Source organism: Rhea pennata, chromosome Z, assembly GCF_028389875.1.
Source record: "Rhea pennata isolate bPtePen1 chromosome Z, bPtePen1.pri, whole genome shotgun sequence".
Lineage (NCBI taxonomy): Eukaryota > Metazoa > Chordata > Aves > Rheiformes > Rheidae > Rhea > Rhea pennata.
In genome coordinates, this window is record NC_084702.1 from 78,998,878 (window position 1) to 79,026,296 (window position 27,419).

Consider the following 27,419-nt stretch of genomic DNA (forward strand, 5'->3'; position numbering starts at 1 on the left):
GATAGACAACCCAGTCAGAAAAGGTACTTCATTATATACGTAAACTTAAATAAAGAGATTTTTAGAAATGCAATGCAATGTACAACAGTTACGTAGTTTTTATTTTATTTTATTTTTAACACCTGGGATAAACAATAGCTGAATTTGAATTATAGAGATACTCTATACAATAAATGATGAGAAGGATATCATATTTTCATAGCTAAGTACTTAAAAGTCAAACTATAACAGAATTAATGGTATGCATGCATTTTTAATTCATAACCAATATATATTCATTAAAGTGCAATTGTTAAGTTCAGAGCTCATACAATATAGTTATTTTCCTTCCTTATCATTAGTAATTTTTGCTTCGGTGACCTCACTGCTTAGTATAGAAAGAATCAAAGTATAAGACACAATGTTTGGGTATTTGGGGGTTGAGTTTACGCATTTTACTATAATGCGTGCTTCTCAAATTTATTTTTGACCCTGCTTGAGCAGGGAGGTTGGACTAGATGATCTCCAGAGGTCCCTTCCAACCTTACCCATTCTGGGATTCTGAGATTTTAGCTCAGGTCAACAAAGTATCATGTTAGTTTTACAAATAATCTGTAAAGTCAGAGATCCACACATATATAAAGAAAAAAACATTTTTTCATGCATTATGAAAAGACCATCTCAATGACTTTCTTTCTTAATTCCACTAATTTGAGGAAATCAGCAATCCTCCATCATTAAAAAATCCTACCGTAATTCTTCTGTGTCAGTCATTCAGATAACAGCATCACCAGATGCTGCACGTAAGAGCTGTAACTGTAGACTTCACAAGATCGTACCAAATATTCAAACCCAAAGATGTGCAGGGCTTCACAAATACAACCAAAGACAGACCTTTTTTGCAATAATTTTAGGATTTAAAGTGAGCTTGGGAGAGATGATAGTTGTATTTGGAAAACAATAGAGCTGAGCAGAGCCTATAATATTCCCAGCACAGGAAAACTGGTGGAAGTTATGGGGCTTGATGGATAGATTTGCAGGAGGACAGACAGCAGCATGATGTGGAATCAAGGATGTCACTCCTTGCAGAGCCACACACATGAAGGATGGTATCACTTGATACATAAGGAGTATGTACCTTGAGTGCAAAGGCACAAGGGAAGACCTGAAGCAAATAGTAGCAGTGGCTAAAGGACTATTGCTAGTGCTTGGTAGTTTCCAATGACCAGATGTTTCCATAAAGCTCCTGGATACAAAAATCAGGGATTTCAGTCAGCAGATAACACATAGAGATAGTCACTGAAGCAGAGGGAACTGACTGGTACCTTCAGAAAGGGGAAGGGTACAAGCAGGACATTTAAATACTACATAGAGAGGTACAATAGAATAAGCCAAGTAAAATGCAGAGAACAATTTGCATGAAATCATATTAAATCTGAAATCTGCTTTCTCCAAAATGGTCCACAATTCCAGAGCATGGATTTGTGAAGTTTCCCGATGTTCCTTCTTCTGGCTTCTTCTGAGACTTTGGATCAAGTGGATACTACTGGCTGGCTGAATAGCCCAGGCTGGTTTCCAGCCTAATTTGTACGCTTGATTACAAAATTCTTTTTCATGTGTTTAGAGATCCAGATATAGTATTTGCAAAAATACTCCCCCCAACCTTGGTATAAGGTTGTTGCTTTAAGGCTTTCTCCATTTAAAATATTCTTCTGGCTTCTTTTTGGAGCCAGAGATTCCTAGCATAACTGGAATGGTCCTTAAAGGGTAAGAAGGTTGTCTTGACAAATAAACACCAACAAAATCCACTATTGCTTAAGTGTGTCGCTCTTTGGATTCAGTTATGCATGCTGTGGGGACAAGGAGCCACTGCAGGCTCCTCATTCGTCAGACTCAGTTAGAAAAGATTGACGCCAGTTTAATAATTGAAAAAATAAGTGGCAGTATTATATTATAGATAGCCTATATTTCTTGGAATTGGGACAAATTTAGTACTCTGAGGAATGTGCTTGGAAAGCTTTTCTGCCTAAAGAAATGTTGCTCAGAATTTGAGGAAGTTGCCTTTATTTTTTTACTTCCTTAAAACGTAACATTGCTATCATAGCCTTCGCAGCACGTAGGAGTAGGTTCCTCAGAGCAGCAGGGATTTGTCCCCTTATTGTTAGTCAAGAGTCTCAGGAAAAGGCAACAGCTTTTCCAACACGTTTCGCAACTAAGAAAATAGTTATGTTTCTTAAGACCAAATCTTAGCTCTCAAGAGCCAAGTCAAGAAATTCTATCATTCTCCAGCACCTCTTCAGTTGGATTTCTCTTAGATTAGCAGCTTACGTTTGAGGACAACCTTTGCTGTACTGAAGTCATCCAATTAACCCACACAAAAGCCCACTGAGGTATGCTGCACCATCCTCAAGTTTCAGCTGGAGAATTCAAATTTGACAGACCCAGCAACGCGCTCAAGCCCAGGCAGCCAAACCGAGGATGATAGCTTGGTTGCCAGCGTCCCAGCCACACGAGGATGCCGTCAGCAAGGTGGTGATCATCTCGGTTGGGCTAATGTGGCCCAGACATCAGGGAAAACTCCAAAATGATTATTCTCTCTGATGGTTTTAAGAGCTGAGAAACATTCAGGGTTTTCAGGATTACACAACATGCCTGACAATGTTATGAACACCTTTTGCTTAAAAGAGTAAGCAAGACCAGAGGAAATCTGCTTTGTCCCAGCATCGGGAATCTTCTGTTTTTCTTTGTGTTATCAGATAGAACCACGCACAGCCTTGACACAATATAATTCCTGGGAACAAATGTCAACCTCCCACTAATTCACAGCTATTCATCAAAAAAACTGAGAACATTCCCTGTTAAAAGGGGAAGAGGTAACAAAGAAATAAAATATATTAATAGACTTTCCATCCTTTTCCTTCCCATAATCAGCTATTGTATTTGCAGAGTGAAATTTTTTGTACAAATCAAAATTTTGATTTGAAAACTGGTCATTCACCTGAAATAGCAGCACTACTTTTAGAAGCACTGGTATTTTTGAAGACTCGCAGTTCGGAGATGCTGCCATCAGCACCATCTAGTGCTGCGGAGACAGAATAATCAGCTAGCACCGACCTAGTGATGTCTACAGTGGGGCAGAAGCAACAGGTTACACGTAGCATCAGTCTGCTCCAGAAAATACAGTTTATTTCATGAAGAGGAAAAAGACCAAAAAAGGACTTCGAACCTTTTTTTCCAAAACACATAGTGTTTTGGCTATAAAGGAAATTTAAGTATAAAACAAAAGAATTGGGGATAGGATTTTGAAATATGCACTTACTCAATACATGTGAAGAGGAAAATGCACATATATTACTATTCTTGCATGGAATTGGAATACCATAGAGCAAATTATTTTCTCTGGCAAAAATGGAGAGAATGGGGAAAAAGAAGGAGAAAGGAAATGGAAGGAAGAACATTCCTTCTTTATATCTCATTTTTGCTTCCTTAGAGTAATTTAGAAGTGTAATGTAACCAAACTAGAGCGCTTGAATATGGCATAACCAAGCTCTTCGTGGTTGATTTCCATTTCTAAAGTGGCAACGAGGAGGTAAGTCTTACTATACGTTGACTTTGGCACTGCTGCTTTCCGCTGCAAAGTTTTGCTTTCCTGCCACAGTTCATCGACTTTGCACCTGTGCTAGAACACTCGTTTGTGGGACCGTAGCCCAGAACACCAATATTCAGGTTAAAAAAGCCCCAATCCTCTCCTTCCCCTATCAGTTATCCTTTCCAGACAGCAGTCCCTGAGATCAGTCACACTGACACAGCAGGATGAGGGCAGCAACATGCAGCCAGGAACTTTTCACACCAAGAATGAAAACAGCTCATGGAATTACAGCCAGAAAGCAAGAGAAAAATCTCCCAAAGGAAACGGTTTAAACTTCTCCACCAAATAATTCATTTATTATGTCCTCTATCTCTAGCTCTGAAAACCACCTTGTGAAATACCTGTTTCACTTGTAGAATATTAGAATGGATTTAGTTACAATCCTCAAAAGGCATTTCATGAAATTTAATTCATACAGCTCTTTCATCATCAATAAACACTGCCTGCTAAAGGACATACTAGATTTTACAGTAGTCACATCTCCACTGTCTGCCAGGGATATATATATATATATATATATATACATATGTATATATGTGTATATATATATATATATATATAAAAAAAATTTTATATATATAAAATATATATATTTTATATTTATATAAAATTTTATATAAAATTTTTTATATATATATATATATATATAAAATAAAAATATAAGTGTGCACACACACATATATATACATACACACACACACCCCTGGTAAGATCAGATATGCATATGTGTGTATACATATACATATATAGGGAGAGAGAGAGAGAGAGAATATAAAATATAATAGAAGTCACACTTTTACTTTTGCCCTGCTAAAACTGGGCTGAAAATATCAAATTGAAAATTAAATATTTGACATGGTCATGGAGGACAGCCCGCTCAGGTTGACAATAACATGGGGTTTTCTACCAGTATACTTGTCCTTTTCTAAGCTTTTTTCTATTGACAGCCATCAGACAGGGTATGGAGCTACATGACCCTTTGATCTTACTGATTATGGACAGTCTATAATAATAACAAATTATGTTCAGAACAATTAAAATGTATTAGTACATCAATCCAGCCCTCAGTCACAGAATTACTTATGGATCAATGTTTAGCAAGCAAAATAACAGGCTGGAATAACAGCTAGATGAAATAACAGCTGGCATCTATTATGGCTCATCAAATCACGCTATGGATGCACTAAACTGACAAGGAAGACACAAGTCTGAATGATAAACTCAAAGTCTCATATTTCTGATTTTTAGAAAATATGAAGGCACTGGCTTCTTAACTCCCTCAATACAGAGGAAACTTTATTTTATTTTTTTTAATTTAACACCAGGCTGAACCCCGATCAATAAAGCAATGATTACAGACTAAAGAGCAATGGTTGCTTAAGTGATTTGATTATATAGTTTAGGGACACAAAATAAAATTCTAACCAGGAACGTACAAACTTAATGCTTTCAAAAAGCCGAGTCTGCAAAGCCTGGGGTGAGGGAAGTGAAAATGCCCATAATGGGAAGTCATTTAACTACTTTCTTCCTGATCCACCAAAAATGACAACTGAGGGAAAAAAACAAAAATGTGCTATTCTGCAGAAGGTCTAGTTTACAGCAGAGATTAAAAGTTCGTAAAGCACCACTCTCCCATACAAGAAATAAATCCAATAAATGGAAATTTCTAAAAAAAAAAAAAATAAATAAATAAAAGATGAAGGAATTAAAATTAGAAGGTAAAAGTAAAACCATAATTTAGAAAATTAGAAATTGCTGTAAATTACCAAGAGGAAAAAAAAGGAAAAACATGAAAAAAATTGTGGCCAGACTTAAAGATGCAGTGAGAAGGAAAGGCATTGTTGTACCTTATTTTAAGAAAGTAAATGCAATGACCCAGGATAATCACACGTCAGTTAGTCTGAGGCAAACCTGAGCATAATAATGCAACCTGTATTCCGAGATTCATTCAAAGGAGGCCACCATCAGAATAGAAAAACAGACCTTATCAAGCTCAAACCATTTTTTTAAATGAGACTACAAAGAAAATCAGGCAAGCGAGTATCACTCTTGTAACAGACTTCTGCATGTCATTTATATATTTGTTCCATGCAGAATTTTTTTTATTAAGAAACCAGAATGATAAAAAGCAACATGACGTGTTAAATGGATTGAAGAATGGGCATCTGACCAGTTCAAAAAAATCTACCTGTAACCACACAATTTTCAGATCAGTCTTTCTAGCAGGGTCCAACAGGAAGATATTCTTGGCCCTTCTAAAGGGCAACAGCTATTTAACTGAAGCTACTGAAATACCTTCAATGATATAGAAATGACATGGAAGATGATATACATCACTGATACACATCAATGATACACAACAAAGTAGAACTGTTACGGTTGAGGTTCGCAAATGGCACATTCATTATTTCTCATAAACAGAAAAGGACAATCTTGTTAATGTTGTCTTTATCTTTCAAGAAATAAGGCAAAAAGTAAACCTGTGATTTAATGCAGTCAAAATCTTAGGCATAAAATTAGCAACAAAGAACCCAAGCTGTTGTCAAGCCTGATGGATCTTGTCCTTGGGCAGCAACTAAAAAAGACTAGATCAACCAGACAGAGACTTTTCCTAAGCACATCCAGGTTATACGCCAAAAGACAACTGGGAATTACCAAGAACGTACATTCAGGCCGAGTTCGGGTAACAAGAGGGACTCCTAGGTCTTGGGGACGACCCTTGACTTCCTGCTGCTCCTGGTGTCATCTAGCTCAAGTAAGAACAGACATGTCCATTCACAGTACAATATGGCTTTAACAGGGAAGGTAGATAACTGCTGGAATAACTTGGCAAAGGTTGTGACAGTAACAACTTCCATCAAAGATTGGAGGTTTTAAACATTCTAGTTCAACCACAGAAATTTCAGCCTGGAGGAAGGAACTGATTGAGCGAAGTCCCTATGGTCCAGGTTATGTTGGAGATCATATGATCTCCAATGGAAAGATCTCCAGCATAAGATCATATGATCAAAGTGGTCTATTCCAGTCCTAAAAACACATGCATTTAGGTAACGCTCGACGCATACTGCATCAAAAGACATGGCAGGAATTTTGCAGCATAACTTGCACAAATTTGTACTTGTTTTTATTTTCCTTTATAATACATAATCTGAAGAAAGATACAGACAACAAAATCCTCCTGAGAGACTTCTCAGTTCACAGCAATTGTGGGTTTAGTTGCTTTAAGGAAACCACTGTCATTAGGATTGGTAAAATTGGAAAGGTATCTTCAAAGTGAAATTCTTTAATTAATAGGCTGGCACATCTCTCAATGGCTTTTGTAATTAAGACAGTAATGATTCAATAAAATACTAAATTTCATAGGCCTTTATGAAGATTTGGAGAGGTTTAGCTGTCTATTCAGATAGAAGGAAAGTGATATTTGTTTGAAAATGAAGTTAATGAAACAGGAAGATTTGTGTCAGAGACACTCCAAATGTCCCTTTTTCCAGAAATGTCAGATCTCTATCTGAACCAAAACCAAGGAAGGTCTAAAAGCCACACCATGTCAAAGGATTATTTCAAACACAATATTTTAAATATCTTGTAAAGAAATAATTTGGAAGAGCTGAAGACTAAAAACAGGTGGAAATGCTCAACTGAGGAAAGACACAACTTTTTAAGATGTAAAAATCAAAAGGAATCAGTCACTAGGCTGGGGATGCAGGGGATGAAGAGGGACAGAGGAGAACCACAAAAGAATCTGGAGATTGCCTAGATACATAAAGCATAAAAAGAAAAAAAAAACTGCAATAAACTTGAATAGGACATTGACATTAGCAGCAATTACAAAGAATAGCAGGAGAGAGATCTGGGAGAAAAGAAGCAAATCTTGGTATTCTCTCTGCGTATGAAGTTAAGCTTAGTCTAATGCTAAGATGTAAAGAAAGAGATGGAAAACTGAAAGAAAAGGACACTTCCAGGGCGTGGAAGGTGACTCAGCAGACAGTTACATGATGTTTTATGATGGAGTTATATGACAGAGAAAAGGAATAAGGATTGCATCCTTCCCAATTCTGACTCACTATTGAGATTCTCAAGGAGAAAAATTTTCAGTTATCTGAGTGTTTAAAAATATTCTACATGCTCTGAATACAAGACTAATGGAGATCTAAAGCCCTGTTCAAAGTAATTTATGCAAAGCCTGAAGATTCAAACGATCTCAATCTTTCCTGCTCACTCTCCCAGCTCAGAAGCACACTGTAGCAAAATGAACGGCAGATAAAGCACAAACACTATTTGTTGATGGAAAAACAGTTTCAAGGATCAAAAATCTGATGATGAAAATTCTCAAACATTTCAGCCATACTCTGGGTCGTTCCTACTCTCCACACTCATACACATGCCATATGTATTATTGTTCTAAATTTTAAAGAATTAAATGTAAGCCATAAACACTAAAACCCCATGTTACACAAAAGTTCCTTATACAACAGGATTTTACAGCTCACATGTGAACATTGCAATTGTATTACAAGACAACCCCTTCATAGAGGCCAGATCTGAAAATACCTTACGTTCAAAACCTGAAGTCTTAAAGTTTAAACTATACCTTAATTCCTCTATATTTTAGCAACACTTCCTTGTTTTGACCTATTGCTTAAGTTATTACAGCAAAAAAAAAAGTGTGTTATGGAAGGAGAATTCTACTCGCATCCTCACACAGACAACTCCACATAGAAGCTCTCTGAACTGCTCATAGGCTTTAATAATAGTTTCTAGTCTCTTCAGAAAGTTGGTAACGCACAAGAGGTCACACCAGAATAAATGCACAGGGCTGCTTCATACGCAATTTAATAAGTAAAGTCCTTCACGCCTGGAATGGTGCCGAGTAAGCACAAAGCAGCCAGTTCACCAGGCTTTTTACGGACAACACAGAAGCTATCCCTAAGCACCTAAGGAACAAGGCCATGGGAAAAAAAAAAGCCATTTAGGACAAAGAGTGGAGAAAAACCTCAAAGTCCATGAAAGCCCAGTCCATTGAAGAGCTCTTGTGACATTTTACAACTTGCAAAATAAAAATGTAATGTCACATAAATGGAAATAATGTGAGAGAGAAGCTGCTTCGGACTCTGAAAGCTCTCCAGTGCAGGATAGGTGCTAAGAGAGGAAATGGACTCAGAAGTGGACGAAGCAATCGAAAGAAGAGGGAAGAACTGCTCTCCACTGCCTGGGAGACATTCAGGCTCCCAGGTAAGAGGAGTGAACCAATTAGGATATCAAACCACTAAGCAGAAAATAACAACATACTTTGTATCTTTCTTTCTAATCTCGTAAAGAGAAGACATTAATTTCTGCTGAATAAATCTTTGTTACATTTACCATTAGGACCATCCAGTTTGTGGAGATAACGTGAAACCAAAAAACCTAGGGTGTGCAATCTCCACAAAGGTAACGTATGCAAATAAAACGGTTTGTCCAAGCATCCCTGATGGATTTATTCATTAAGTAGTACTTAAAGGACTAGGGAATGAAAATGGCTTCTCCCAGGAGGCGAAGGGCTTGGTATTGCTAGGTTCTTTTCCTGTCAGTGACCAGACATATTCTTCTGATTTTTCTTCGCTGGTACCTTCTCCAAAATGTAAGTTTGTGTCCCCTTGGAAATAGCAAGCAGCTGAGACACACAATCTATTCCTGGGCAAACCCCAAAGCATCACAAAAGACTACAATATGATGCTGGGTAGCTAAGTGATTTCTATCCCATCTTCCTGTTGAACAACAGGTATTAAAGACCATTCTTTTAATTCTACAGTCCTGAACTTTGTCATAATACACTGAAACATAGAAAATTCTGCTTGAACATAAGAAAACTCTTCTTTACTGTAAGGGTGGTTGGACACTGGAACAGGCTGCCCAGAGAGGTGGTGGAGTCTCCATTGCTGGAGATATTCAAAGCCTGACTGGACAGGGTCCTGGGAAACCTGCTCTAGGTGACCCTGCTTGATCTCCAGAGGTGTCTCCCAACTCCAGTTGTTCTGTGATTCTGCGGTTCAAGACATCTTCATTTTGTTACAGAAATTCATGATTTATTTTAAAGAGTATTCTTCTGTCTTATTACATGTGAACTGAGATCAACAACCAATGTGCTATGAAAGACATTCTATAGTATAGCCTCCCATCAAAGAAATTGTTATTAATAATTAAAAAATACCTGTTCACCATATATCTGTGGTATAAAGCATACAAGCAAATTCAGAAGCAACTTATAAAAATTAACGGAGGCTTTGCATTAGCAAACAGGATTTCCTGTTAAAATGGAATGAAGGAGACAAAGAGACTAGAAAAAATATGGAAATAAGGAATCTGATCTGGTGAGGCAAAAGTAAATATTTACACAAGTTAGTCTAGAGTTTAATTTGCAGAGAGTGGGAAATGTATTCTTCATCTGAAGGCATAAATTGTTGTGTAGCTTCTGGACAGTTTCCAGTGAATGTTGGAAAACTGATGCTCCTATTGCTAGCAAAGTAAAAACAACAAAAAAGCAGTAAAATCCTTCCCCTGTATATTGCTACAGATAATCTCATTCCTCTTTTGTCCTGCATGCCAAATAAGATCCTTGTAACTCTACTTAGAGGATACAGTCAGGCAAGGATAAGAAATACTACACAGAAACAACAACTTCATAGCTCCAAGTTACATTAAAGTATGAACTCAATAACCAGAGTGCAAACTGCTACAGAGGAAAATCCCCCAGGGAAACCCCCCAGAAGCAGCAGATTCGGACAAAGCACTTAGCGCTATTTCTCTGCTGTATTCCTCTGTATTTTTGCAAGCGGCAAACTCCATTAGGAAGGCTTAAAGCTATGGGGAAAAACGTATGCAGTTCAGTATAAACAGAACGCGTGTTTTTAAAACTCAGGAAGGGTCAGGCTAATTATAAGGTTCATTCTGAGCTAAACAGCCATGAATCTGCCTTAGGAGTCTCAAGGCATGAACGTAATTCCTTTCAATAGTCCCTGTGCTTGCCCTGTTAACATTTTATATAAAAACTGAATGGGCAACAGGTCCACAATATTTCCAGCTCATCCATTTGCAGCTAATTCAACAGAGCCAATGTTTCATAGCTGCCGAGAGAAGACATTTGCCTTGAATTAGGACAAAACTCTGTGGGTGAGAAGCAGAGGAAATTGCTGGAGAGAGCAGTCTGAGCACAACTCCCACCCAGAAAAACAAAGACGGACTCTGAACAACAAAACAACAACAAGAAAATTAAAAAGACACCGCTGCCATGCAACTGAAGGACCAGCTCCTTACCTTTGAGCAGCTCCTGTTTAATGTAGGCTTGTTTAAAAGCCAAAAATGTATACAAACACATGTACGCATACACACAATTGCCTCAAGGAAAGAGATATTTGTTGGAAATACTACTTCTGTGCAAATAATGCTGACATGCAAATATGCATACTTTGAAATAGGCAGAAATGTTTAAAAATTTTCTGAGGCACACAGAAGTGCCTCTGCCAGACTCCTTGAAAAAAGAGAAAAAAAATGCAAGAAAAACAAAGAAAAATTAATGTAATATATTAAATACTTTTCAATACTAAGACCAAGATTAAGTTTAATCTCTATTACTAAATATTTCCTGTAAAAGCATAACAACAATGTACTTGAAAAAAATAAATATCACAAGTAAAAACCGTCCATCTCCTTCACTGTAATATTAACACTGATGTTGAATTTCTGTGGATTTATGTACCCAGCTATAGACTTTGAAAATGGAGCCAGTCATAAACAAACCTCTTCCAAAGGAAAATTCACATTAAAATAGATAGGAAATAAAGAATAGGTATTTTCAGCCTGAAAAATACCCATGTCGTCGAAAGGAAACATTTACTAAGCGCACACATTCACGAGGGAAAGTGTTTTGCAATAGCACCCAGCATGCCCACGCCAGGGCTGCGAGCACTACGCCATCAAATACTTTGCATGTTGTTGCTGTGCTACTTACAGAAAGTACAGGTACATGAGGATATAAACGATGCTATCAGCCAGAAACAAAAACATGTATTTCTGTGATGTGTACGTCCACAGTGACCAAACACAAAACAGGAATGCAACTGTGAAGCTCTTTTTTTCCTTTTTCAAGGGATGTTAATACCCAGGCAGAACCCGTTGCAGTATACACCGTGTAAAATAACAGGTATTTTGTGAGAGCTCAATTTATCACGGAAAGAGCTAAGGTTCATAATCTGTACAGAGGTTAATTGGGATTTAAGAAGCTCAAGCCTAGCCTTGCTCAACTGAGTAGAAGTGCTGTGTCAACCTTGTAGCAAACAAGCTGATGGCATCCTCTTAATTCATTATTTAATGTTTTTCTTTGCAAGACTTCCACATAGATATGGCTCCTCAGGAGCACGCATGCCCATTTCTACCTATTAGAAATAGCTACAGTACCTTTCAGCTGCTTCTTTTTCTATGCATCTTTATTACAAATAGTAATGTTCACCTTCCCCACATTCATGTCAGTTGAAAGCTGTGATAAATTTGGAGAGTTCAGGGATTTTTTTCTCCCCTTTCTTCTATGGCGCTTAAAGAACATAAAAGAAAAAACCATCTGTGTGGTGGAACGTGCTCTAGGCGACCCTGCTTGAGCAGATCTCCAGATGATCTCCAGAGGTCCCTTCCAACCTCAACCCTTCTGTGAATCTGTGATTTCCAGAGCGTGGGCCTGGCCCAGTTACAGCTGCAAATCCTGCACATTCCTCCGATACGCGACACACGTATCAGGAACGCAACGCAATCTTTAGCATCTTCCAAACGGTTTTAGAAATACATTACGGGTTGAAAAGGACTAAAATATTCATCATGGCAGTTACAGAGCAGGTCTCCTGGAAGCCTTCAAGGACAAAAAACGTTTGCAATACCGAGTTTGCAAAGCCACCGCCTCGGCCAGCAGCGCGACTCCTCCCAACAGCACAAGCGTGCGAGAGCACGCTCGCTGCGGCATGCAGCGGCAGCAGCATCCCCGCAAGAGCTCCGGGTCTGACCTTCCCTTCGGCATTTTGTAAAAATACCTTTCCCTAATCAGCAAAACGCATCTTACCCGTGTCTCATACGGCACCCTTGGCAGAGCTAAATTGAGCTCTTACATGTAGTCTGCATTTTAGGTTTCTCCATTTTGTTCTTCAGTTAAGGAGGAGTTACTACTAAGGGCCAGAAATGGTACGTGAACTGCTATTACACAACAGAAAACGGGTTTTATTTTAGGTAATGTTTCAAAGTTATTATTCATTACTTTTTCAGGAGAAAAAGTTTCTCTTTCCCACGTATGCCGTCATCCTAAATTATCTTTTTCACTACCACACTTGTCATGCTGAAGAAAGGTTATTTTATTGACTTTAGGCAAATACACACCAACCTCACGTTTGCTGGGAAAAATGATACAGATTTGATTTAATGATTCATGCTAGCATACTTGCAGTTGTGCAATATTTTTACATCTTCAAAACCAACATGATATATTTTTCTAAAGTCCCAATTCCTCAAGTCGCACAGTAATTAAATTTACATTGTCTTCAATTTATTTGGAAATTAACCTCATTTCCATAGAGAGAAGAGGTTGTGCTTTACCTCCTACTGAGTTTTATACATCTTACTGCCTTGTGCGATTCTCTCTGCCTCTATCAAATCAGAAATTCCTGAAAAATGCACCCAAAGATGTACTTTCAATAGACCAATTCTATCATGTTCCAGGTCACGCTGTGTTTTCTCCAAAGCAAAGAACATTTCCAAGAACAAAATGAGCATGATGATAAAGCAAACATCAACAGTTTGTCTTTCTAAATAGTACAAAAAGAAAGTGCAACCTTCCTGGATTCTTTGGGAGGTTGATGCTCTTTCTCCTTGGGAAATAAATGGAGACAGTTGGATCATGGGGGCAAATACAACCTGTATTACAACGGGATATACAAACTGCTGCACAGAATAGACACAACACAGCTTTTTAGACACGTACAAATACACCTGTGAAGTTAAATTCACCTAGGCGACAATAAAAGGCATATAAAGACTAGCTTCTACAAGCCTGCTGGGGTAAGCTGGATTAATCTGTGGCCAAAATTATTCTGGACACTAAACCGAACTGCAAAAGGTGATCAACTATACAAGTAGTATAATGGCTCTCAAATGAACAACCGAAATATTTATAATGCTTTCAAACTCAGCCAAGGTGTACATACTTGGATTATAGACAGACATAATTATGGGAAAGGCATTCACCAGAAATTAAAACTAAACCCAAATATACCTAAGATCACCAGAGCTAAGCATGTCTCAGCCAGAAAGTCTCCTACCAAGCCACTCCAGTCCTCTAAGTAAAACACTGTCTTCCGTAACATCCTCATAGACAAATAGATGAAGTACAGGCTAGATAAATGGACAGTGAGATGGACTGAGAACTTATTTTGTTATAAATCAAAATGCAACAAGTATTATCTATTGGAAACTGAAAACAAATCAATGTACGAATGTCTTCTGCGAAGCCCAAACTGTACCACGGAGCACTTTTGCAATGACGTTGAATTGTCTTAAAAATAAAACTGTTCTGCAAAACCGGATAGCAATCACAGCAGAGCTCAGTAAATTCCTGTTTAAAAAGGCTCAGTTCTTTGTAGGACCATACGCTATTAAATTCATGCCAGAGCTTTAGAGTGTACAATTCCCAGGACGGTCAATCTTCACCTTTCTGAGCTCACTGGCTGGAGGAAGACCACTCAACTAGACTGGACTTCAATCTATTTAAGTTGATAAAATTTAGGATCTGGATTTAAACCAGTGGGGAGTCAAAAAAAAAAAAAACCCTACCACTCTATTCCTGACAGAATCAGTCCCACGGGTCACTTCCCTTAGATGTCCCTCAGTTTATTCTATCCGCAAAACTGGGTCTTTCCTCCTTTATAAAATGTTTTGATAACTAACATAGAGCACAGTTGTGATGTGGCACTGCATGGCACTCACCTATACATATTTCAAATAACAACGTACATTAGGTAGGAACAATAAATGCAAACTTTAAAATCTTCTTTCATTAATGCACAAGTATTAAGCTAGTTTTCAGCTAGGCTGGTGCCCCAGAAAACATTTCCAGCATTTAGAAAAGCTAAATGTTAATTGCTGTCCCAGAGGTTACACTGGGGCTGCAGGATTAGTCATCTTTGGAAACCAGTCGTGGTTGTTCTTATTTTCCTCTCCCACTGCTTTTTCTGATCTGCGGCTGATGCAGGGGGAGCATTTGCAATATTTTCTCATAAATTCAGCTTACAAACACGAAAGAACAAAAACACTTAAGAATGGCTCACAGCTCTCAACTCCTACAACCTGCTGTATAGTAGGGATCCAAGGCCTCCTTAGACAACTTAAATCAATCCTTTAGAGGATTAGGATGAAAAAGCTGACTATTTTTCCCTCTTTTTTCCTCCACCTCTGCATTTCTCGGTCAAATACACTGTGGTTAGAAATGGAGACACCAGACTGCAAGAAAAATTATGGTTCTCATAATTTGATGATCTAATTAGAAGCTGGGAAAAGAAAAAGAACATAAGAAACAATTCTTACAATGATTTACTAATTCTGTAAATTTGGACTGTTTGGGATAATTTAGGTATGTATGAATGAATCTGGATGCCAGGTCCCAAATCAGTAAGTTATCCTTTGCTTAAACAAATTGGCAATGTTTCACGGGTGCTCATGAAGCTCCTCTGCTCCCCGCTCTGCTCCATGCAGCCTCCTCGGCCTCACCGGAGAGCTGGGGCAGCACGGCAGAGCGCTGAGCCGGGGGTCGCTCCCATGGCCTCGCTCCGGGCAGTTGCAAACCGAACATGAGATCTGAACAGCTGAAAGACCACCAAGAGCTGCTCTGGAAGGAGAGCCACAAGGATGGCTTCTAATCGCTTATTGAGTCAAGCAAGTATTAAACACTGAAGAATGGACATTTCCACACTTGTGCTCTTTGGAGCTGTGATTACTTAGGAAAATGAAAGCTCTCAGGTATTGTCAGTAGGCAGCTCCATTCTGTTCCTCCCGTATAGTACCTATCACGACATCTGCTTTGAGAAAATCTGGGCTTACTGAAAAAAAAACCCTGTGTTTTACTATATAAGGTCTCTTTTGGATACAGACAGACAATATCAAACTAGCACACCATCAAGCATTAATCAACCCCATACAAGCAAGCAACTCAGCCACACAAAACCCCATTAACTAAATTGCATTTTAAATGGAAGCCACCTATGATGTTAACATACCTGGTGTTGTTGGTGGTTGCTTAAGCTGCGCTATTCATTGTTGAGTTTATTGATTAAAAATTACTGCTCCACTGAGACTTCAAGCATTTTATGGAGTGGGATACTTTGAATGCAACCTTACAAACCAATGTTGTCTCCTTCATGAACAACATAAAACTCAGAGCAGAGCCTTCTTGAAAGTCTTTTGATAAAAGTTCATTCATCACCACTATTCATATGCACAATTTGAATCCTTTAATCATCTGCTCATTCTCCAAGAGGAGACTGCATTTTCTGGCAAGGTATTTGAAGCTCCCCTCTTCCAGGGTCCTCATCAATCATTTGCTTCTCAGGTTTGCGAGATTTTTTGAAATATTTCAATACTTAAGCTACCATCCAATTACAGGTGGATACCCAACTCTCTCTCTTGACACCCATATGCATGAGCAAACATTTAATTCTCAATATTCCTGGAAGATGTAGGTATTCCATACTATTTAAAAGGTAAAATAGGTATACATTTTGATACTTAAACTTGATGCATTCTGGTTGGAACACCTTAATCACAATTATTAATATATATTCTACCAGCAACCAATACTTCCCACTAGTTACACCAGCACATAGTAAGACCTGCAATCACAGCTATAACCAGTCAATGTGCAACCTGGCATGATGAAGAGGACTTCTGTATAAGCCACAATGTGGCTTGGTGAGAATCTGTCCTAACAAATTGTAAGACGTTTTGAATCAGTAGCATATGTTTGCTATTTTCTAAGTGAACATTCTTCTATATTTAGACAACAATTATACAGTTTGCTAAGTCACCTTCACTAATCAAAGTTCATACAGCACTGTCTGGTAAACTGAAACAGGTAAAAGTGCACATCTAGGTGGGCAAGATAAAGAGTACTCACACCGCAGCCTACATTGCCTGCTACCATGACATATCAGAGCTGAACTACTAAATGCAATACTTGAGTAACGTTTTTGGTGTCTAAGCAGAAGAGTGGCTCATATGACCATAAATGCTTTCTGATTTCAGAAATCTACTAAATTATATTCAATCTCACATTAAGTTTATTAGCATTCTCCCAAACTCTTCAGGCAAGCTTTAGAACGTTTCTCTTTTTAGTCTCACAATAATGGCTTATTTACATGTTTACAGAAGAATAAGACCCCCCCTCCCTCCCAGTCCTGATTAATTGCCAGACATTACGTAGGAACACAACCTCCCCGTGGTCTCTGAACAAACTGCTACAATGGAAATGTGTGAAAGTAGTTTTGTTCCAATTTCATGTCTATAAGTATCTGAAGGGAGGGTGCCAGGGGGACAGGGACAAACTCTCTTCAGTTGTCCCGTGTGACAGGACAAGAGGCAACGGGCAGAAACTGAAGCACAGGAAGCTCCGCCTGACCGTGAGGGGGAATTTCCTTCCCTGTGAGAGTGACGGAGCACTGGACCAGGCTGCCCAGAGAGGTTGTGGAGTCTCCTTCTCTGGAGATCTTCAAGGCCCTCCTGGATGCAACCCTGTCTACCACGCTGTAGGTGACCCTGCTGAGCAGGGAGGTTGGACTAGATGATCTCCAGAGGTCCCTGCCAACCTTACTGATTCTATGATTCATCTCATGGGAATGCAGGCTCATAAACATTCAATTAAAAATAATTTTGTCAGATCAGGACGTGTTGTAGTTTCATATGCTAATGTGGCAGAATGTGCCTAGATCATGTCTGTGATAATTTTTTTTTAACCAGGGTGGGAAGAATAAAGAATAAATTTCTATTACATAGAAAGAACATAGCTCTTGCAATTTCTTCCAAATTATTATTATTATTATTATTATTATTATTTGGCATGAGAGTGTGGTGTTTTGATGTTTTGACAGCCTGCGTGCTTTTGCTCTATTTGGGTCAGATCACCTGGGGGATAGTGCCTGGGAAGATAATATTTGGATTAATTCTAACCCAAAACGTCTTTTAAAGAAATCTGTAAGGCAAACAAAACAAACAAGCACTCCATGGCAATCTGCCTGTGACACCGATTTTTAAAGCCAGAAAGAGCCACTTCTATCAGCCAGGTTCACACAAGCCATAGGAATTCCCTCAACTCCTTCCTCCTGCAAGTCCAACAGCTGTGGCCACACTTGGCCATAATCTTTTAGGGAAATATGTAACCTCAATTTAAAAATTCTAGTCTTGGGAAATGCAGAACCTTGTTAAACTATTCCAATGATTAATCATGTACCATGTCAAAAGCAGCAATTAGTTTGCACTGGTTTTGCTTCAGTTTCCAGCTACTGGAATGCATTAGGCCTTTGCATGTTGAACTGAAGTGCCCCTTCCTAGAGAACGTCTTTACCTTCAGCTTCTTGCAACATTTCAGAAAAAATTCCTTGGAGTGCCCAGGACTACTTCCAAGTCCTTTTCAGAGTAAACGCTACTTAAATATCTTACGACAAGAGCGTGACCTACACGGACGGATATTCTCTTTGGCTCTGGGAAAATATACCTTGCTCGCTTGCATCATGCTTTGATTGCTACTTTTTGGTATCAGCAATCCTTCCTCTTCATTCCTTATTGCTTCCCCCAAGACTGCTCTCAAGACATATTTTAAATGGGGTAAGAGTTAAGAACCAGTCTCTAAGGGTTTCCACTAGACATATCGCTCCTCCCTTTGGTGATCATCCAGTCATACTGTATTTTGAGACCTACCAGCTAGATAATTTTTCACCCACTGAATACCCAGAGCATTGATTTTGATCTCACTGGTTTCATGATCAATATGCTATGCAATATGGAGACAAATAATTTGTAATAGAACTACTTACAAATAATTCCTCCCTGTCAAGTCACTCAGCGTTGAGCATAAAATGATCGTCGCTTAATTAAGGAAAATGCTTCAACGAAATTACCAAGAGTTGACTAAAAATTACAAACAAAAAGCAATAAAACATTAAGCTGTAGTAATTTATCAGGCCTCTGACAAAAACCTTTTTTTTTTTTTTTTTTTATGAAGTCAATGATAAGAGAGCTGGATTTCAGAGAAGCATTGGTGCACACCGTGGCCCATGAAATAGCCTCATCTGCTGACCTGCAATGCAAGGTCAGGATGTGAGCCCACACAAAACCTCCTGAAAGGAAGCTCAGCAGAAAGAGCTTGCATATAAAATTACAGTCTGCTCTACAGAAATCCCAGCACACTGATACTATCAAACAAGCCTGCACCCTCAAAGAGGTATCAGCATAGCTTACCACCCTCTCTTTCTCTTTGTCCATTTTTGCTTATCATTATTTTTATTTTAGTAAATTAGATTCTGCCAGTAGTTCCACAGTCTACCTATGACACAAATTTAAAACACACAAATCATAAGCACTGAAATCAATGAACGTCACAGCAACGAGTAGCACACTTCGCATTGAAAGGAGGAAGTAAAATAATGAATATTAATTTCTTTAGGAAAAAAGACCATTTTTGAGTCTTTAGGTGAAACATCAGTAATTTGAGTGGTTGAAAGCTGAAGTCTGCATCCAGGTGACCATGTTAAGAATTAACATAAGGCTTAAGCTGGAGGTGTAAGCGGCATACAGGAATTGGCTCATCTCTCTGCTCCAGATGAACCTCCTCCTGTGTATCCCCCAGTCCTTCTCAGCACATAATAGGCATCCACATGGTTCAAGCCTCTTACTGCATTGCAGCATACACAAGGTGACTCTTAATAATAAAAAGAATAAAAAGGAGCGTTGGCTCCGAGCTTTCCGTGCAAAAAGATTTTGCTAATTGTCACAAGAATGCAGGATCTCCAACTTCTTCATCAAAAGTTGGATGAGTAACAACATCTGTTTCGATAAAAAGGAAATTTTCCTAACTAACCCCTAATTATAACCTGTGATAGTGCCATGATAGTGTAATTCCTGAACTGGCAGCCTTCTCCTCAGCCTTCTGGCTTGGCACAACGCAGAGCAGAGCGTGCCGAATGCTGCTGGCGGTGCTCCGCGGGGCACGGGAAGGAAAGGGCTCTGCGGCAGCCCGCCCCGGCACCAGGCTCTTTTGGCAGATGCCAATTTTAGAGACAAGGTAGAGAACCTTACTAAACTGTTCTGCACAGAGCAAAAAAACCCCCAAACAACCCCACTTATACCGATATTTGCTAAAAAAGAAAGTTAAGTTCATTTATTTTAGGGAGATGCTTAAATCTACCAATATTTTTAGACCTTTGCATTGGAGAAATATCAATTTAGGGTTGGAAAAAAAGATTCAATTTTTAACTGTTACCTATCACTCCAAAAATAGTTTTATTCAGTGATATATGAAGCTATTTCTCTATTGTAAGTGGCTCAGACTCTGCCATATTCCTTATTCTACCTCTATCCTATGGCATAACTAAGGTTATTAATAAAATTTGAAAAAAGAGCAAATCATGGGTCGGAATATAAAAACTTTAAAGCCTTTTAAATAAGGTCTAGCTACTATATCACAAATTATTTTGCTTCTCTAACAGATATTTCCTGAATTATCCATCAACGAAGCAAGGATTTCAATAGTTCCCATATCTGGGGAGCCTAGAGTTTCATCTTCAAAAGTGGTTCAGCCACAGAGTAAACAGGACATAGGCACTTAAGGCATAATTTTCCTACAAAAGGAAGATTTTTGCCACTTTTAGACATTATCTCAATCCTCTTGTATCTGCCCACATCCGTTCAATGTAAAGTTTTTGTTTTCACACCTAACTTTGGATGAAAGTCTGCTTACCCTGACCCTGTTCTATCCTGCAGATATGGTGGCAAAACCAGCCACGTTTACTGAAGGTCTGCTATAAAATAGAGACCTTTGCATTTAAATATGTCCATTCACGTTAAAATAATGTTGCTCATCTTCTTGATTCCTACCAGCCCTCTTACAGCAGAACACAGCTGTGTTTACATGTTGTCCCACGTACTAGATGGTTATAATATGGCCAATATTTGGAAGTTTTATGAGAATGCTAAAATGAGCAGTAATATTTACTATTTCCTACTTAAATATCACAGACAAGTACCAACCGTTTTTGAGCAACAAGTAACCTTGAATGCTTAAACTGGCGATGGAGAGGGACCAGTTCTCCGGAGGCTGAAGGATATCTTGAAGACAACACCTTGGTCCTTGTAGTTTCCAGACTAAGCTATTACCCATGAGAAGCTGATATATTGACAGAACTTATTTTATTTGCACTAACTTAAGGCAAGACTTTTACATTAACTGCCTACAAACTGAATCCAAAGAAATGCTCACACTGCTGCAGAGAAAACAGAGCATTCACCCCAGACAAAATCCATTCTAGGTGATCCTAAGCAACTGAGGTGCTTTCCCGTTCACAAATCCACGCAAAATTCATTTAATGTTCAATGATAACTACCTCTGCTTTGTGTTTCTCCCTTCATTCCCTTCAGAGACTGATGCCAAAAATATGAGTCAGATCTGCAAATATTTTAGCTATTTTTGATGACAACGCTCGGACACCTTTCCTGCCTGCGCTCAAGGCCAGGCCAGCAATTGGTACCCCACACAGGACGTTATTAAGCAATAGCGGAGAGGCAGAATGGGTCATCAGTGCAGATTTGACATCATGTTCCTTTGCCTTTCTTCCTGGGGTGAAAAGCGTAATTCAAATGAAGCCATACAATTTTTCTTTTTACTCTCCTACTCCATGAACATGTTTACTCAATTTACCAGGCTCAGCGAAACCATATTTCCTGCTTTCAGGTACCCAGTGTCAAGCTGGCTGTGAAAATAAAACTGTCCTTAATTTGTTCAGCATCCTAAAACAAACAGCGGCTTCTTAGCTTTTTTTTTTTTTTTCCCCTTTTTTTTTTTTTTTTAATTGATTCACTTCAATATGTGCTGTTCAGTAAGGGTGATACCAGGCACGGCTGCAGATCTAACAGGGCATTGCTATCTACACAAATCAAAGGCAGCTTGAAAATCAGCAGTGCTGCCCAGCCATCAGCATATCTCTATTTTTAGAAATGCTTTAATAGAGAAAGATGGTTATTAATCATTATGTTTTTTGTAAGTGCCATCGTTCCATAGACTTCTTTTTCCCCCCTCTTTAATTTCCTTTTTCTCTCCTTTTTTTTTTTTTTTTTTCTTTTCTCCAAACAATTTAAAGCCACATCTTTTCCTGGTCACACACAACACATACAAACATACTACTGAAAAACCCAAATTCTGTGGGACCTCTAAAGAGAGAAATAGGGTTCAGGAGAATCAAGCCAAGGGCCCTGTGATGGGAGCGTAGCGATTCGAAAACCCACTGCTTTCCAAGGAGCAATGGCATGCATAAATTACTAGGCATGTTGTTCATGGCATAAAATAGCGCTGCAGTTAATACAGGGTGGATATTCAGATGTATACACAAAACTACTTTTTTTTTTTTTTTTAATGTCATCTCCATTTATGCTACTATATTAGACCACCTAGACTTAGGTAGGGAAGTTTGTTGAGCACACTGGAAGGCGTTTCACTTCCCTAAGCATACATTTCCAGAACAAACCAAAACCTTCTATTAAAAACTGCTACCTGTATATTTTCCTGCACAGCAATTTCCATTTCAAATACCCTGTGTGTAATAACCTTCTTTTATCTCATAAATGCATAGCTTTTAATGAAAACCAGATATTTAGAAATCTCCCAGGCTGAAATATTTTAATACATCTCAAGTGATGCACAACTCACGTTTCAGAGAGTAATAGCAATAAATTATGTCTCCATCAGAGAAAAAAAAAAAATCTGTGCACTATACTTAGTCAGCAGAGCTATTTTTCTCACTATCTTCGTTTTTGCTTGTAAATTAATTGTAAACCATTTCAAGTTCTAAGTTGCTGACACAGATTTGTATTTATTTTGAAGAGTATTAATTTTTCAGGGAATTATGTAATTCCCTGTACAAATTTTGTAAGTTAAAAAGTTACAAAAGCCTCCCTGCAAAGGATAATTCAAAAATGCAATTACAAAATTCAGTCATCACTTAATGTTTGAAAAAAGAACCTGACTGTGCTGAATGCCAGTTTAATAGTATTTTCTATTCCTTGCATGTTTTTACAGCGTGACGGTAAAACCTTATTGCACGCATGCTCAGCACCTTCTGCCACCTAGATGTCCATCAAATCTAGCAAAATAATCTAGAGCAATTAGGGGGATTCTGAAAACACCCTTGTTGTATGGGGTGTAGCAAAGCTTTGCAGCAAGAGGTAGGAAATACTCCTCTAGGGAGCAAAAGTTCCTTTTTCCAGCGGTTCCTTGCCACCGCCGGTATGAGACATGGTCCATGGCACTCACACTAGTGGCTGCATCGCCAGTCTTTTTGCAAGATGCAACATCCCTGCAGTATCCCAAGGATGATTTTGCCAACTAATTTTGTAGTGCTTCTGTCGTAGAGAATTACCTAAACTGTATGTAAACAAGCTGGAATAATAATAATAACCGTTTCCTTTGCATTTTCAGGATATCATTCCTACATATATAACATTCTATCTTAAGTGCAATTTCTGTGTCTATAGCCTTCATTATTATTATTCTCTCTTAAATAACGTCTTTGAAATTTTAGGTTTGTGCTTGCTTTAATGCTGTACCCCTGCTTCAGAAAACGCCTCTGTGACAGCTAGATTTTCATCTCCTGTTGAGATCCTGCAGTGTAACTCTCCATCCTCAGGCACTACTATAAAATTTCTTTGGTACCAAAAGAGCTAGTTCAGCTTGCATGTCATATTTTCTTCCCCCAACAATCAAGCTGGTTTTACTTAGGTTTACTGTGTGGTCTGTTGCTATTGAATGCTGGCTTCACTGGGAAGCTACATTCCCACTCTGGATGCTTTCCATCTTCTGGTCAATTTTGTCATGCAATTTTCCCCTTGTTTTCCTAAAATTTTTAGCATCTTGATTAATACATTAAATTATCGACAACATCAACAGTGAAATAATAAAACTTGCATTTTTACTTAGAGTAAATGTCTTAGAGAAAATATTTGGGTATTATAAGTCAAATTTCTTGTTAAATCCCTGCTATTTTACACTTTCTGTGCAGCACCTTTAATTCTGCATCAGGAACAATGATTTTATAGTGCCATTTTGCACTCACGGATTCTCACCGTTATTCTGTGTAATCAGAACTGATATGGCATGTCAAAAAAAGCATTTTTCTAATTTGTCATTAAATGCCATGTCCGTTTACTGGATTTGAGGGAAAACTTCTATCGTTCCCATTCTTGAAAAGCGACGAACACACAGCATTACTGAAACAACGGGTGTCAGGGAAGCACTAGAAGCTGACACGTAAGGCAACGTATAGCTCCGCACCAATTCCAAATAAACTGCGCAAGCATATGCGAGTTTTGCGAATACTACTGCACAGTTCATACATCACAGCTTTGGGAAAGGATTAAAATATTTTCATCCTAATGCAGAAGGCATTTTAAACTTCCAAAGTCCACGCATTAACTCCAGAAGTTGTGCTCAAGCTGAGACAAAGTATGCCAAATCCAATCAAAAAAAAAAAAAAAAAAAAAAAAAGGAAAAAAATAAAGATTAAATCATCATTTCTACCGCGTTTTTTAGGACACATAGCACGGATGCCATCCAGACACAAACCGTCCCTTTAGCCATTTCACGGTTTCCGTCTGTTGACTCAAGGCATGCAGCGAGCAGTCCCGGAGCATGCAGCATGCAGTAAAGGGAGAGCAGAGGTTAATAACCTGGAAGCATAGGATCTGAGAATGTGAGAGCAAGTTAAAGACAAGAGCTCCTCTCCACTGTCACTGAGGCTCGAGAAGCAATGCTGCAGCGTCGAGCAGTGCGAGGGGGGGAAATACAGTTTGTCCAAGACATAGACATATCTCCGCAAGTGGCGGCAGGTATAACTGAAAGACAAGTAAGGGTAAAGGGAGAAAAAACAGAGAGAGAGAGAGGTATTTTCCTTTAGGAAAGCTAATGCAATCGAACGTCCGCAGCGGTTTTTGCGCTGAGAGTCAACGGGAGATGCCTAAGTAAGCAACGCAGCAGTTCGACATGAAATAAAAATTTCAAAAGACAGCAAGGACTGGTGACTGTACGCTGACTCGGTCAGGGCTGCAAAGGGATTTTGCCAAGCCTCACACATTAGACACACAAGTAATTGGTTTCTTTTTGTTGTTGATGGTATTTAGAAGCATTTTTACCTCCCTCAGTTTACCAGGAAAACATGAATACATGAGTCTGGAACTGGTTTACAAAATTTCCCATTAAAAATTGGGAATATTCACAAAATTGAACTGACTCATGGAAATCAGACACTTCATTTCAGGGGAAAAGAAAAAAATCAAATGGAATTAGTGATTACTGTGAAATGCTCTGCATCCTACAATTCCACTAGCAAACTGTTCCAGCAATTAATTCCAGTTCTTAAAACAACATGCTTAATCACAACAGAGTTGCACACTTAAGGCCTGGTCAGCTCTTTCAGGACAAAGCTTTTGCAATCATTTTCATGGAAAAAACATGGAGTAAGCATAAAGACATTTAACTTTCATACTAACTAACACCGAATGCTCTTGAGTAAGACACTATACTGCCTCTGTGTGCCACTGACACACAGGATATCCTCTCATGCACAATGCGATAGAGAATAAATTAATCAGAGCAATTAACAGTTAAGCAGCAATGCAGTTTATCACAGGCAAAGCACAAACATCATATAACCCCCAAAATATATTATTACAGGTTCATCATAGAAAATACTTCACTGCATTATAAAGTAATGTACAGTACACGTGTGTGATAGCTCAGTTCACACGAGGAACTTTGCCCAGGGTACAGGAGGAGTAGCAAATCCTCCAGAAAGTACCTTAAGCAGCCAAATATTTCTGCTAAAAAGCAATCAGTGACGAAATTCCATTTAAACAGGAAAGCTTTCAAAATTTGGTGCATCACAAACATTGAGTGGCACTCCACATGCTTGGTAGAAGCTTGCTTATTGAACTACTTTCATTGTCATTTAACAGATTATGATTTAAATCTTCGTCTCCTAGGGAAAAGGAGCCACTCTTGGATCCTCCCTTTCCAGGGTATCTCAAATTTAGAGTACACTTTCCGAAAAAAACGTAGGGCAGGACAACTACCACAGAAACAAGGCACCAGAGATGCTCTTGGCAGAGAGGTTGCTTCAGAAATCAGTTTTATACCTTGGGCAAAGAATAGAACAGCAGTGTCTCACTATGGCTTCATCCTGGGTGCAATCAGTGAAGCTCTAAACCCAAGACTTTATCACAACCATTGCCTTTGCTTGCTTTACCTCAAGTAGCTTTCACTCCAGGGTTAACATAATTACTTACCTTTGCTCAGAAACTTGAGAAACACACAGTGCTTTTTGGCAGCTCATTTACTACTCTTCAGAAGGGGAAGCAGATGCAAAGAGGCAATTTCTGAAGCCACCAGGCCTTTTCTGAATGCAACTGTAAAGATTTTCAGCAGGCTGTGAGCCAGGTAGGCTGCCCCTTCGCTCCATGGGCCATGTACGAAGGGGATCAATGATGGCATTTACAGATGCCTGAACTGGGGGCAACTGTCGACAAATGAGTCTGCTCTTCCAGCTACTCACGGAGGCTGCAGCATTTTATCCAAATTCAGATTAAAGAGCATCTTTTAGAACGATGCTGCTTTGAAGATGCAGACAAGCCCACTGCCAGCATTAGAAAGTGGTTCTAACGTCCTACCTTGCTACCACCTTCCTTGCTAGAAAATCACACCGTATTCCACGTTTGAACAGGTCTCCTTCCAGCCACTTGATCTTGCCAGGCTCTTGTCAAACTGAAATAACTCTCATCATTTATTTATCTAAAAAACACTTATCATTTATCTTTTCCATATATAAACATTTATGCTTAATTGATCTTCTCAATCATCTCACAGATATAAAGTCTAAGAAGCAGACTCGATCCTGGGCCCACAAGGATGATGATGGGGAGGGTACCTGACGGGAGGAGAAGGCACCCAGAAGTGTCGCGATGGGCCAGCTCGGGGAAGGCCGGCGGCACTGCCTGCCCCCGCCGCCACCTCCCTTCCATGGCTTCAAGTAAAGAGGGCAAGGCCAGCCCTATATTTAGAGTTGAACTTGTTTACTCAAAGGTGCGATTTTAAACTGATGCCAACAGCAACCCAATCCCCGAAACCTGTCTTTACTGTCTCGCACCATGGCCACGTGACCAGGATAGCTTACCTCGAATTACAGAGGGAGCGTCTCCACTATTAAATATCCCAGGCTAAATCTGAATAAAAACAAGGCTTCTCTCTCTCAGGAGACATGTACATTGAGTTAATCATGGATCTTGAGTTTGAAACGAGACATTTTGTTTGTCAGGAATTAATGTTCTGGCAGCTATTACAGCTGTAGTAAATCTTACTGAAATTTTTGTTTCCATTATGTTTCACTGGGTATATTACTTTTCCTTTAGAGCAAAAGGCAATCTCTAATTACAACACAGTACCAAAGAATTTGGAAAGAACAGATTACAGAAAATTAAG

The 27,419-nt window shown here is 38.9% G+C and overlaps 1 protein-coding gene across 3 annotated transcripts in view; it reads right to left on the reverse strand.

Annotated features, from left to right (window-relative positions):
- Positions 1-27,419, reverse strand: part of DYM (dymeclin) — a 214,025-nt gene that overhangs the window by 61,080 nt on the left and 125,526 nt on the right. The window lies entirely within an intron of this gene.